General features: G+C 42.9%; 1 protein-coding gene across 2 annotated transcripts in view; it reads left to right on the forward strand.

Moving 5' to 3' along the window:
• The first annotated feature begins 247 nt into the window (after positions 1–247).
• The window catches only part of LOC115176842 (t-SNARE domain-containing protein 1-like), a 150,652-nt gene continuing 136,737 nt past the window's right edge, over positions 248–14,162 (forward strand). For both annotated transcript variants that reach the window (XM_029737176.1, XM_029737175.1), the window contains exon 1: positions 248–335. The gene's annotated coding sequence lies outside the window, so the exon portion shown is untranslated. The remainder of the gene's footprint in view (positions 336–14,162) is intronic.

Raw genomic sequence — 14,162 nt, forward strand, 5'->3', positions numbered from 1 at the left:
TATCCCCACATGCAAAATGTATATAACACAAATGACAGACATAGATTACCCATTGCATAAAGCATTAAGAACAATGAATCCACTTTGTTTCGTTTTCAATTTTTTTCTGTTTCTATCTCTGTAATTGCTATTGTTCCTTGATTTCCGCAGTCAATTTGCCACTCTGACTGCATATCCCAGGGTGCATTTCTCCTGCCATAGCTGTCATATGACCATGCTGCAGGAGCAGGCGGCAGGTCATGTGACGTTTAAGCCGTAGCTGTCTGGATGCTGCTGCTAAATTGGAGTTGAATCTCAGAGCACGACACTCACTCTCTCTCTCTTTCCAGAGGAAGGTAATGTGTGAGAAACCCATCCCTGTTTTTCATGTTGGTTTTCTCTCGTTATCTGAATAGTGCTGTGGTCAGAGACAAAGGGAGTGGAAGGAGAGAGAAAGAGAGGGGAATGAGGAGGAGGCAGGGATGAGAGGGAAGTAAGGAAGCCATTATTAAGGATGCTCTTCTGTTGATTCATCCAGGAAGCAGAACCAGGAAGGACTGAGATTTATTGTACTTTGTTAGTATTCTATGTGTCTAGCCTGTGTGCGTGCGTGCGTGCGTGTGTGTGTGTGTGTGTGTGTGTGTGTGTGTGTGTGTGTGTGTGTGTGTGTGTGTGTGTGTGTGTGTGTGTGTGTGTGTGTGTGTGTGTCAAAATATAACCTCGGGAGATGGAGTGATACATATAGGAATAGAGAGATAGATAGATGGTGGGATGTACTGTATATGCTGTTTATCTGGCTATCTCTGTCTGTTGTTAAACCACGCTCAGCTGTCTGAATGAGAACACTGAGCCTGCATGCTGCCGGCTTCCTCTTCAGGCAGGCAACCAATCAGCAATGCTTGATGCTCTCTGTTTATCCCTCTCTCAGCCAATTAGTTTGCACATGGTTTCCGACTGCCCAATCAGCTCCTTCCCCTGCTGCTGATGTGCTTTGGGTTGTCGTAGACGTGGCAAGTCATACGTGGATGAGGTTTAAAGATTTTGTTACGTTCTTATCAAGTTATTACACATCAATACACATAATAATACTTTATATTTACTCTGCCACATTACTACATATAATAATACTCAAAATTTACTCTGCCACATTATTACACATAATAATACTCTATATGGTGCATTCAAAATGTATTCAGACCACTTGACTTTTCCACATTTTATTATGTTCTAAAATTGATTACGCCCCCCCCCCCCACCCCACCCCATTAATCTACACACAATACCACATAATGACAAAGCAAAAACAGGTTTTTCGATTTTTTTTGCAAATTTATTTAAAAAAAAACGTATTACAAATTTTACATAAGTATTCAGACCATTTACTCAGTACTTTGTTTAAGCACATTTGGCAGCGATTACAGCCTCAAGTAATTTTGGATTAGACGCTACAAGCTTGGCACATCTGTATTTCTTTGTAGCTGTTTACATACCACCACAGTCAGAGGCTGGCACTAAGATAGCATTGTATGAGCTGTATTCCGCAATAAGCAAACAAGAAAACGCTCACCCAGAGGCGGTGCTCCTAGTAGCCGGGGATATTAATGCAAGGAAACTTAAATCAGTTTTACCTAATTTCTATCAACATGTTAAATGTGTAACCAGAGGGGAAATAACTCTGGACCACCGATACTCCACACACAGAGATGCATACAAAGCTCTCCCTCGCCCTCCATTTGGCAAATCTGACCACAATTCTATCCTCCTGATTCCTGCTTACAAGCAAAAATTAAAGCAGGAAGCACCAGTGACTAGAATGATAAAAAAAGTGGTCAGATGAAGCAGATGCTAAGCTACAGGACTGTTTTGCTGGCATTGAGGAGCACACCACATCTGTCATTGGCTTCATCAATAAGTGCATCGATGACATTGTCCTCGGGGTGACCGTACGTACATACCCAAACCAGAAGCCATGGATTACAGGCAGCATCCGCACTGAGCTAAAGGCTAGAGCTGCCGCTTTCAAGGAGTGGGACTCTAACCCGGAAACTTATAAGAAATCTCGCTATGCCCTCCGATGAACCATCAAACAGGCAAAGCGTCAATACAGGACTAAGATCAAGTCGTACTACACCGGCTCTGATGCTCGTCGGATGTGGCAGGGCCTGCAAACCATTACAGACTACAAAGGGAAGCACAGCCGAGAGCTGCCCGGTGACACGAGCCTACCGGATGAGATAAACTACTTCTATGCTCGCTTCGAGGTAAATAATAGTGAAACATGCATGAGAGCACAAGCTGTACCGGAAGACTGTGTGATCACGCTCTCCGCAGCCAATGTGAGTAAGACCTTTAGACAGGTCGACATTCACAAAGCCGCAGGGCCAGACGGATTACCAGGACGTGTACTGCGAGCATGCGCTGACCAACTAGCAAGTGTCTTCACTGACATTTTCAACCTCTCCCTGTCCAAGTCTGTAAAACCAACATGTTTCAAGCAGACTACCATAGTGCCTGTGCCCAAGAACACTAAGGTAACCTGCTTAAATGACTACAGACCTGTAGCACTTACATCTGTAGCCATGAAGTGCTTTGAAAGGCTGGTCATAGCTCACATCAACACCATTCATCCCAGAAACCCTAGACCCACTCCATTTTGCATACCGCCCCAACAGATCCACAGATGATGCAGTCTCTATTGCACTCCACACTGCCCTTTCTCACCTGGACAAAAGGAACAACTATGTGAGAATGCTATTCATTGACTACAGCTCAGCGTTCAACACCATAGTGCCCTCAAAGCTCATCAATAAGGGGACTAAACACCTCCCTCTGCAACTGGATCCTGGACTTCATGACGGGCCTCCCCCAGGTGGTAAGGGTAGGAAACAACACATCCGCCACGCTGATTCTCAACACGGGCCCGTCAGGGGTGCATGCTCAGCCTCCTCCTGTACTCCCTGTTCACTCATGACAAGGCATGACTCCAACACCATCATTAAATTTGCCAATGATACAACAGTGGTAGGCCTGATCACTGAGCAATGAGACGGCCTATAGGGAGGAGGTCAAAGACCTGGCCGTGTGGTGCCAGGACAACAACCTCTCCCTCAACGTGATCAAGACAAAGGAGATGGTTGTGGACTACAGGAAAAGAGGACCAAGCACGCTCATCATTCTCATCGACGGAGCTGCAGTGGAGTAGGTTGAGATCTTCAAGTTCCTTGGTGTCCTCATCACCAACAAACTAACATGGTCCAAGCACACCATGACAGTCATGAAGAGGGCATGACAAAACCTATTCCCCCTCAGGAGACTGAAAAGATTTGGCATGGGTCCTCAGATCCTCTAAAGGTTCTACAGCTGCACCATCGAGAGCATCCTGACTGGTTGCATCACTGCCTGGTATGGCAACTGCTCAGCCTCTGACCGCAAGGCACTGCAGAGGGTAGTACAAACGGCCCAGTACATCACTGGGTGCAAGCTTCCTGCCATCCAGGACCTCTATATCAGGCGGTGTCAGAAGTCCCTAAAAATTGTCAAAGACTCCAGCCACCCTAGTCATAGACTGTTCTATCTGCTACCACACGGCAAGCGGTACCGGAGTGCCAAGTCTAGGTCCAAGAGGCTTCTAAACAGCTTTTACCCCAAGCCATAAGACTCCTGAATATCTAGTCAAATGGCTACCCAGATTTTCACATTGCCCCCCCCCCCCCCCTCCACACAACTGCCACTCTCTGTTGTCATCTATTCATAGTCACTTTAAACCTCTTACAGCTCCTTAAGGATAGGGGGCAGTATTGACAATTTCGGAAAAAAATATGTGCCCATATTAAACTGCCTCCTACTCAAACTCAGAAGCTAGGATATGCATATTATTAGTAGATGTGGATAGAAAACACTCTGAAGTTTCTAAAACCGTTTGAATGGTGTCTGTGAGTATAACATAACTCATATGGCAAGCAAAAACCTGAGAGAAATCCTACCAGGAAGTGGAAATCTGGATGCATGGGCTCTCTTCAAGTCGTTTCCTATTGAACGACTTGAAGTGACGTAGTAATAATTGTGCACTTCCTACGGCTTCCACTAGAGGTCGACAGTCTTTACAAAGTTGTTTGAAGCATCTACGATGAACAGAGACCGAATGAGAAGGAGGGGAAGTTGTTGAGGCAGGGGGTGACATCACTTCTTGGCGCGCGTTCATGAGGATGTATCCTCCCGTTCCAAAACCTTTTTCAAGACACAGGAACCGTCCGGTTGAAATATTACTGAATCTTCACGTTCTGAAGGCCCTAAAGATTGATGTTTTACAACGTTTGACATGTTTGAATGAACGTAAATACAACTGTTTTTTACTTTTCGTTGCGACATCGTCCGCGCGCTTTCTACACTTGGAGTAGCTTACTGGACGCACGAACAACAAGGAGTTATTTGGACATAAATTATGGACTTTATCGAACAAAACAACATTTGTTGTGGACCTGGGATTCCTGGAAGTGCCTTCTGATGAAGATGATCAAAGGTAAGGGAATATTTCTAATGCAATGTATGATTTTAGATCACTCCAAGATGGCGGCTATCTGTATAGCCTAGTGTATTTCTCTGAGCTCAGTACTCAGATTATTGCAAAGAGTGCTTTTCTTGTGAAGCTTTTTTGAAATCTTTCATTGCGTTTGCATAAAGGAGATGTACATCTATAATTCTTTGAATTTTGTATCAATGTTTATGACAAGTATTTTTGTAAATTGTGGCGCTGATTCACCGGCAGTATTTGAGGGAACATGTTTTCTGAACGTCATGCGCCGATGTAAAATGCTGTTTTAATATATAAATATGAACTTTATCGAACAAAAAATGCACGTATTGTGTAACATGATGTCCTAGGAGTGTCATCTGATGAAGATCGTCAAAGGTTAGTGCTGCATTTAGCTGTGATTTGGATATTTGTGATGCATGCTAGTTGCTTGGAAAATGGCTGTGTGGTTGTTTTTGTCGATGTACTCTCCTAACATAATCTAATGTTTCGCTTTCGCTGTAAAGCCTTTTTGAAATCGGACAACGTGGTTCGATTCAGGAGAAGTGTATCTATAAAATGGTGTAAAATAGTCCTATGTTTGAGAAATAGAAATTATTAGATTTGGTTTGGTTTTGAATATGGCGCTCTGATTACTCTGCCACATCACTACGCATAATAATACTCTATATTTACTCTGCCACATTACTACACATAATAATTCTCGATATTTACTCTGCCACATTGCTTATTGAAAACAATATAGAACAATATTTTTTTGTTGTTGATCTCTTTCTCTAAGTTTGAACCATTCTCTTGGTTTCTTGCTCTCTTATATCTGTCTGTCTCTGTCTCTCTCTCTCTCTCTCTCTCTCACTCTCTCTGTTTGTGGGTTCATCCTATAGATGACTCATCCCCACCTTTCTCTGTCTCAGTCCAACTCTGTAGTGCAGCGCTCATTGTGGACTGTTCATGTAACTACCACCCCCTTATCTTCTCACTTTTGTCAGGCATGTTTATATGTAATCCCCTATTGACCATTCTGTAGTAATGGCTACTACTTTTCTCAGAAATACGCTGAAGTATTTCAGCACACCAATGCATTTATCTCCTTGTGATCTAAATATATCTCTATGTGCTCTTTGTTTTCATGTGTTGTTATAAAGGGAAAGAAAAAGCCAGGTTCAACATCAAAGGTGAATGTCACCCATCATTACTGTGCAGACTGCAGGGTTGGAGTACAGCTGCAGGGGGTATAGGTGCTGTCTGTGGTCCTGATATGATTAGATTGACTGGCGGTAAATTTGAAAGGTGCTGTCCGTGGTTGTCATGGGTAGAGTCACTGTACAGACTCTGTTAGTGGTCCTGGTGTAGTTAGATTGACTGGCGGTAAATTTGAAAGGTGCTGTCCGTGGTTGTCATGGGTAGAGTCACTGTACAGACCCTGTCTGTGGTCCTGATGTTTCAATAGGTTGACTGATGGTAACCTATATAAGTGCTGTCCATGGTTCTGGTTATGTTAAATCACTGTACAGATGCTGCCTGTGGGCCTGATGTGGTCCTTTCCCTGGTGGTGCTGAATGGAAAGTGACAGTGTGTATGTTAGTTAGATGACCCATTGGCCACACCTTGTGCTCTGAACAACAATTGCCCCTAAAAACCAACTTCTCATTTAAAAAACAGCCTGGCATCGACATGAGTCAGAAACATTTATTCAACTGTCAAAATTGACAACTAATTTTTGGTTAAAAAAAGAGTTTTGTGAAATGTGTGGTCGTGACTGCATCACAAAGTAAATAAAGGTTGGGTTTGTTTTCATCCTGCCCAAATGCCCACAACTGGCAGCACACAAGTAATCATCAATTTGGAGTTCAGCTGCAGGCGACCCAATCGTAATGCCCTTGTTAAATTTGGGTTGACTTTGGATATCCTTATGGGGCTAGTTAGGGACCATCAGAAAATTACAACAATATGCGACAATATGGGACAATATGGGACAATATGTTAAAATTCCCAAATCTCCAAATTTCAATGACTTAAAAAGTGACTAAAAAGTGTATAAATTCACATGTTGAAAGCATTTAAGGTGTGCAACATGAAAATATTGTCTCATTTACATTGTGTAATTTTGTGACAGTCCCAAACTATCCCCAGAGATAGGCTATCCAAAGTCAAACCAACTTTGCTCGATCGCATGCCAACTGGCTGAAGCTAATTGTCTAAATAATTTGGCTAACGCTTCCCAACTGGAACACACGAGGCACCCACATCAAACCACACGTTTGAATTCAGTCATGGCCGCTAGCATTTCTTAATGAACCAAATCTAAAGCGAGGCCAAATCAGGACCTTTAAATCTGACTCACCTCAACTCAAATGGAATCAGGACATAAGCATCCATTGTTTGATGAATTTGATTGTTTGTGATGCTGTTGCCAACTAATAATCATATCTCAAAGATCGGAGGAGGGAGGACATCTTGATGATGAACTCTTGAGGTTGTCATTCAGTTATTATTATGTCTGTGTTATCAAATTATTCCTAGGTCAACTACTCTCATTAATTACACCATTATCATCAAGACTGTCTGACGGCATCAATTACTATTCCGAGGTCATTTTCTCCATTACACTGTCAACTTGATTAGATTGCCCAGGTAGGGAAAAAAATAGTAATTCAACAACAACAAGTCATCACAATGGTAGTGTAATTAAGGGAACAATTTTCAATGTATATATAAAAACAGGCATATCATTAAAACTATTTTCCTCCCATTCGAAGGATTATGTTGAGCATGATCTGAGGTGAGATGGTCAGATGGGATTGTAATTGCTATGATTGCATACTGTAAGTAAGAGACTGAATCCTGGGTAGTAATTGAGGCCTTATTGTGAAGGAAGGAGACAAATGGAGGAGTAGGCCATGGCTGTGGATTTACTAATTTGTGGATCAAGACGGACAAGGAGGCGTGGCCATCTCCGACTGCCAATGACAAGGCCAGTGGTCTGTGATGTGTGAGTAATGCCTGGACGGAGGGTTAGACATGATAAAATAATCAGTTCTCATGCGAACCCAGAAGCACTCCGATACAAGAGAAGCCTACTAATGGGTTGATGGGACATTTAAAGGTTTGCTGGTTCACCAATGTTCTCTCAGATGACACAGAGACTGGGTCAGGCAAATCAAATGTCCAGTGTATGGGTCAAATGGGAGACAGTCTATAACAAACCTCCATAAAACCACCAATTTTGGTGTTCCTGCTTGGCTGCTTTCTACATTATTCTGTATTATTTTACCTGAGATTAAACTCTCATGGTGAAAATTGTTATTTTGATGTGGCAACCTACCACGGGGAACACTTTAGGGCTTGGACCACTTTTAATTGTATTATAACAAACAATCTAAACTTCATTTATCTATTTTGTGAGCAGTTTGGATTCTGCAGATTCCACCAGTGTAATATCACCATTAACACTTATAACTGTAAATACATACACATAGTAAATGTACACCATATGTTATTTTATTGTCTATTCTAGCAAAACATGCCATTACTACATGTCGAAGGTTTTATCGTATTCTGCCCCTCTTCTGGCTGTATGCTTCGTCAATTGGAGGACCTTATTGATCGTATCAGATTAGTTAAGTAATTGATTGTTACTGGTTATTAACCTCTCAGAACTCTGGGCCGGGCTAGCGCAGACGGAGGACAGCCTCTAATCATTCACCAATGGCAGCCAGATGCTAATGAAATTAGTTCCTGGTTCTGCCTCACAACTCTGTTCGTTCCAGGAAGTATTGGCAAGGGCAATGAGATGCCAGAGTTTACTTTGCTGGAGAAGGAACGAAAACATCCAGAAAAAACTAAGCAGGAGAAATGGATGATCTATTAATAAAGTGTGTGTTGGTGTGTAAACCTATGTGTGTACATGGGTCAGAAAATTAGACAAGCAGTTAGTGTGGTTAAAATATGTAAAAATATTCATTTAAATTAAAACTACCATCTATTATGTTAATCGAAATGTAAAGTTTTTTTTGTTTAGAGCGCTCATAATTCTCCATTTGTGGAAGCAACACATTGCACATTTTTTGATGCCTGCTACCTTTGGGTATTTGTCATGATTATCATGACTCACAAACACACTACAGATGGATAGTTACCACCCTCTGCTATGAAGCGTCAGAGTCAAGATTCCAGAAAAGTGTCACCCCGACCCAAAGTATGCAATCACGTCCCTAGCCAGCTTGAGAATTATGATAAATTATGTCACACTTACAGTATGTCACTATACACAGCTTGAGCCTCAGTTGGAAAGTCCACAAGTATGCGTGCCCAGATGACTTGTTGAGGTGTTTTCTGTGTTGATGAATGTCATTGCTGCAGGGTTGTGATTATCTTGTCAGAACCAATAAGTCCCAGCCATGTCTATTGGGCTTTGTTTACACAGGCAGCCCAATTCTGATCTTGTTTCCCCTGATTGGTATTTTGACTAATGTGATTAGCTCTGAAAACTATATGATTTGAAAATATCTGATTTGATTGGTCAAAAGATCAGAATTGGGCTACCTGTGTAAAGGCAGCCTTATAATTGCCTATTTATTTATATTTTCTGAAATGTCCTTTTATATGGTTGGCTATAGTCATAATGATTCTGCTTCATGTACTGTGATACATCTCACACATTTTTCATTGTTCAATAACGTTTAAAATGTTTTTGCAATAGACATTAACCATGTGCAGCCATGTGTATGTGTGTGTTCCCCCCTTCTCTTTCTGGGGGTTGTGTAGCCATGGTGATGCTGTGAGGGATCCAGGAAACAGATAGCCACAGGGTGAAGCATATGTGGCAGGCAGAGAGAGAGGCACCAGAAGGCCACAGTGTGGATGTCCAGTTGGCCATCTGCTCCTCTCCCCAGCAAGGGTCAGGAAACCCCACATCCACAGAGGAAGAGGCTGCCTCTCCTAATGCCAAGCCCAGAACAGCCACCCTCCCCTGGGAAGAAGACTCACACAGGTATCCCAGACACAGAGCCAGGGATGAGCCATGTAGGCTGGCAGCACTGGCAGTGAGACTCAGTCAGGCAGGCCTCCCATAGACAGCCATTGATGCCTGGCAGTGATGGCATTACTTCATGCAGAGTGTTTGTTTCTCTGCAGTAGGGTAGGAGGGTAAGGAAGGGGGTGCCACAGTAGTGTTTGGTTCATCAGCCAAATGCCTTTACTCTTTCTCATGGCAGGCCAAGTCCACAAGCTGCTCCACCACGGACAAATCTGGGACCACCCATCCAGTGATGGAACGACACTACTGGCTTTATCCAGAGGATGTTTTAGGACACATATTAGAATTCAGGTGCTAATGTTTTATCAGAGACATGAGAATTAAAACGTATGAAAAGCAATTCCTAGAAGGTGATTTTAGAGCAGATATTATTTGGAATTGGGTCAGTTTGGAGTAGTCTGATCTCACTTTCTCTCTCTCTCCCTCTCTCTCTCTATCTCTCTTTCACATACACACACACACACCCTGTGGGTGCAGCTGGTCTAATGAAATATGCCAGCACACCCTTCCATTTGTCACTGAGCCGTGGGCTTGTGTGAGTACTTGGGGCGTCGGTGTGTGTGTAATGTGTGTGTTGTGTGTCTGTAGCGCGGTGGCCAGCTTGGGGGTCAGAGTCTTGGTCTGCTTCTCTGTTGACTTGGACGTCTGCTCGCCTCCCTTCCATCGCCTCGGGAGATTAGGTTTCACCAGCTGGTTGTGTACTGTTGGCCCCAGAACACACTCTTCAGTTTGTTAGACAAAACCCTGCCTCCCAGAAGTGAAATCATTCCCAGGTGGTTTAGATGTTTTTACTGTTATTCTTAATCTTCTTAAGTTGGTGTTCTAAAATGTAGTCATGTGACTCTGACATATCGGTGTTGAATTCTGGGGGTTTCTGTATGACGGGGACACTGATGTGATACCGTGATATGTGAAGTGGGAAGGGTGGGCTTTTCACTGCTGTAGCTGTACTCAAAAACGGTGATCACTTCTAGCTTGTTAGGCTATTTTCTTTTTTTGAATGGTCAGTTTAAAAAGAGGTCAGATAAAATCTGTAGTCCTTTAGAAACATGCCAGAGCCAGATGGAGAGAGAGAGAAAAGAGAGAGAGAGAGAGAGAGAGAGAGAGAGAGAGAAGAGTCGAGGAGTAGTTTATGAGCGCAGATTAACGAGAGGAAGTTTGTAGAATAATGAATAGTTACCCCTCAGCAACATCACCTTCTCACCACTCTACATTCGTATGCATGTGAGAGCCTGTCACACACACACACACACACACACACACACACACACACACACACACACACACACACACACACACACACACACACACACACACACACACACACACACACACACACACACACACACACAGACTGTTTGTCTTCTCCACATCTGTCATTGACAATCCAATCAAACAAGTGCAGAGAGGAACACCTCTTAAGTCCTCTCAAACAAATGAAACTGTCAAGGTCTTTCACACCCTCTGTTCTCTACTGGCTGTGAAGGTTGCCCTTCATTCAGCATTCCTCGCTTGCCTCGTGCCACGTGGACCGACGCTCTTTAAAGTGTTATTGATACTCACCTGTATGGGCTATTTGTCTGCACATGCGGCTCAGAGGTGTGACTGACTTACCTCACTGATAAAGACCCCCGCCGAACCACTGTGCAAGACAACTGTTCAGCAGGACAGTCAACAGAGTAGGAACTGGGTGACACAATTTCACAGTTTGTTATATGGCTCTTCCCACTGAGCAGTCAATGTTGTTTCCATGCCATTTCAATGCAAAACGTCATCAACATAAGGGAATTTTGTCATTTTTTCACCCAACTTTTAACCTAAACCTTTTTTTGTTGATTTTATGTTGAATTTACGTTAGTTGACAACTCTTTGTAAATCAAAACTAGACGATGAACTGACGTCTGTGCCCAGTGGGTTGTTTGTAATTGTGATCTCCTTTAGAAGTCTACCTCAGTCATGGACGTGACTTTGTTCCGTTGTTTTTGCTTTCTCAACAGTTTTAATTGTTGCTCTCATCCCTGATCCTGACCTGTATACCTACTCGTATAAACAGATTGAAGATTCAAAGATTCTCTTTAAAGTGCTCTCATAATCATTTCATGCTATTTGCCCACCCTATCACAACATAACTACACTATAACTTATCCGTGAGTAGGAAATTCCCTAACAAATTATTTTAGCAGGAAATAAAACCACTCTCAAATTAACACTTTGTTGAATACATTTAGGGAACAAAAGCTGAAAAACAGCAACTGTTTTACATTTCTTTAGGAAGACAGACACTGTAGTTAAAAGTAAGTAGCTTTGCAGTGCTGCTTAATGCATTGGTATAGCCTCCTTCACACTCTCGTTGTAATCTCTCAGCTTTCCTTTACAGCGGTAAATGAAATGATGCCGCTTCAGTCAGTGCATTTCCATAGACACCTCACCCAGCCCAACTTTACTAAAATAACAGTGTCTTCTTCAGCGTATTAAGGCTGCTGCCAGAACTACTGTCTCTATGGTTTCCATGGCCAATTAAGCAGTTTGGCCAATTAGGGAGGGGAGAGAGCTGTAGTGTGACTGGGGACTGATAACTCTTTTCTCCCCTGTGGGTGCCTGGCCGATCCGCCCAGCTAGCAGAGCAGACTGACTGTGGTGAGAGTTTGAGTCTGGGCCTCGTTTCATACCTCATACCTCCGCCAGTCTAGACGGCCAACTCATCACTGTGGAAACTCATAACACCTCAGTGGTTATAGTAACGGGAGATTTATTTCAGACGCTTCTGCAACACTGGTGGTTTGTTGAAATCCCACTCGCAGTAAACCTTGCCTGAGAACTGATGACTTGCGTTAGCTCCAAAGCCAATGTCTAGTTTTTAGCACAGCGACCTAACACATTCACGTGCTGAGCAGAAGACTCAGGTTCGAAATCCGGTTGGTTACAGTTGTGTGTAATGGAATGTTTAAGGGGTATTGTCTGTCTCTAGTTGAAAGCTGACTAGGCTAAAGCAGTTAAAGAACCAGATGGAATGGAAGCACCGCGTTACATCCAGGAAGTGTTGATCAGCCTCCAATATAGGCTGTGTGAACGGGGCTTTAGTGCACTTGGATGGATTTAACCCTTCCTCCTAACCCTCTCCTCTTGAGAGACACGGCTAAGCCCATTGGTGAAGCTGTATGTTTGTTATTTGATATACACATGCTGGTAGACACAGACAGAGATCAACCTGCCTGTGAGTGTGATGCATGGGAAGCCTATATCACTACATGGTCTCTGTGCTGTAGTGTGTGTGTGTGTGTCTTGGCCAGCTTGTCTGCTTGTGTTCGGATCCCCAGGGCCAGCACTGTGACAGAGAATAAACAGAGATAACACTACCTTTGTGGGCTCCAGCTCCCCCTCCTTTAGTCCTTTATTTTATCCCCTCATCCACCGATCTGGAGATCAGAATGGGGTGATGATAGGGGGGTCGACCGCGGGGGGGAACACCTGAGAGGGAGGGAGGGAGATAGTGTCAGGTTCACTGTTTGTTTGTTGCTATTTTGTTATCATTAACCAGCTTGTTTTAGGACGGGGTGTGTGTGTGTGTTTCATATTGCTAGACTGCATGTCAGACTTGCGAACATACTTCCAAACATAAGCAAGTATTTAAAGTTAAATGGGTTCTCGCACACAAAATGCATATCAGCCAATTAAAACAAACTTGCATGTGACCGAACTCTAAATTGTAGCTCGTCCCATCAGATAACGTGGTACAAGTTAGCCTTATGCTAACTTCAACAGGTGGCACTGATTATATCCTGGCACAAGTTAAAAAGCCAATTACAATCGTTGAAGTAGTTGGACACTTTCCAACCTTTGTTCATGGATGGGCAGCATGTCCAACAGCATGTTCTGATCATCAAAGCAACTATCATGTGTATTTCACTGATTGGTCAAATTGCTCTCTGTGTAAAGTGCTTATTTCATGTAATTGTCGCAGATTGTGGCAAGGATTCGAATCCCCCCCCCCCCATTTGAAATGTTAATTGACATGTAGTGTGCAGTGCTCGACTTGGACTTAAATAGGTACCAGTACTCATTTTGGGTGCTGGTAAAGTGCACTATCAATTGTGAGTCAACCGCTTTAGCAGTGTGTGCCATGAGAAGCGATGATGACAACGATAGCCTACATGACTGTTATTTGACAAATCCATAAGGCTCTTCAGTTATTTTTTTTTTACGGTGTATGATAAACTTACATGTTGTAAGGACCTCATTTATATTTTTCCCATAATAGTACATGGATGTGTGTGAAACTGATTCACGAAAACGTGGGATTTTGTCATATATGCGAAAACGGGAAAATGTCAGTAGTAGCAAACGTTAGTAGTAGCTAGTAACCTAGTCAAGGATGCATCAGTGCAATATTGGCATATTACATTTTGTTACAGACCAACAGAACAAGTAAACCTTGAATTTGTAGGTTTAAAACGGTTGACCTATTTTAAGAAATTCCATTGGTTTGTGAATATAAAGTCTAAGATCTTTCATGGGCTGATGAAGAAGTTGGGCCAGGATATAATCAGTGCCACCTGTTGAGGTTAGCATATGGCTAACGTGGGCCATGTTATCGGATGGAACCAACTACAATTT

This window comes from Salmo trutta, chromosome 37 (genome assembly GCF_901001165.1).
Source record: "Salmo trutta chromosome 37, fSalTru1.1, whole genome shotgun sequence".
NCBI lineage: Eukaryota > Metazoa > Chordata > Actinopteri > Salmoniformes > Salmonidae > Salmo > Salmo trutta.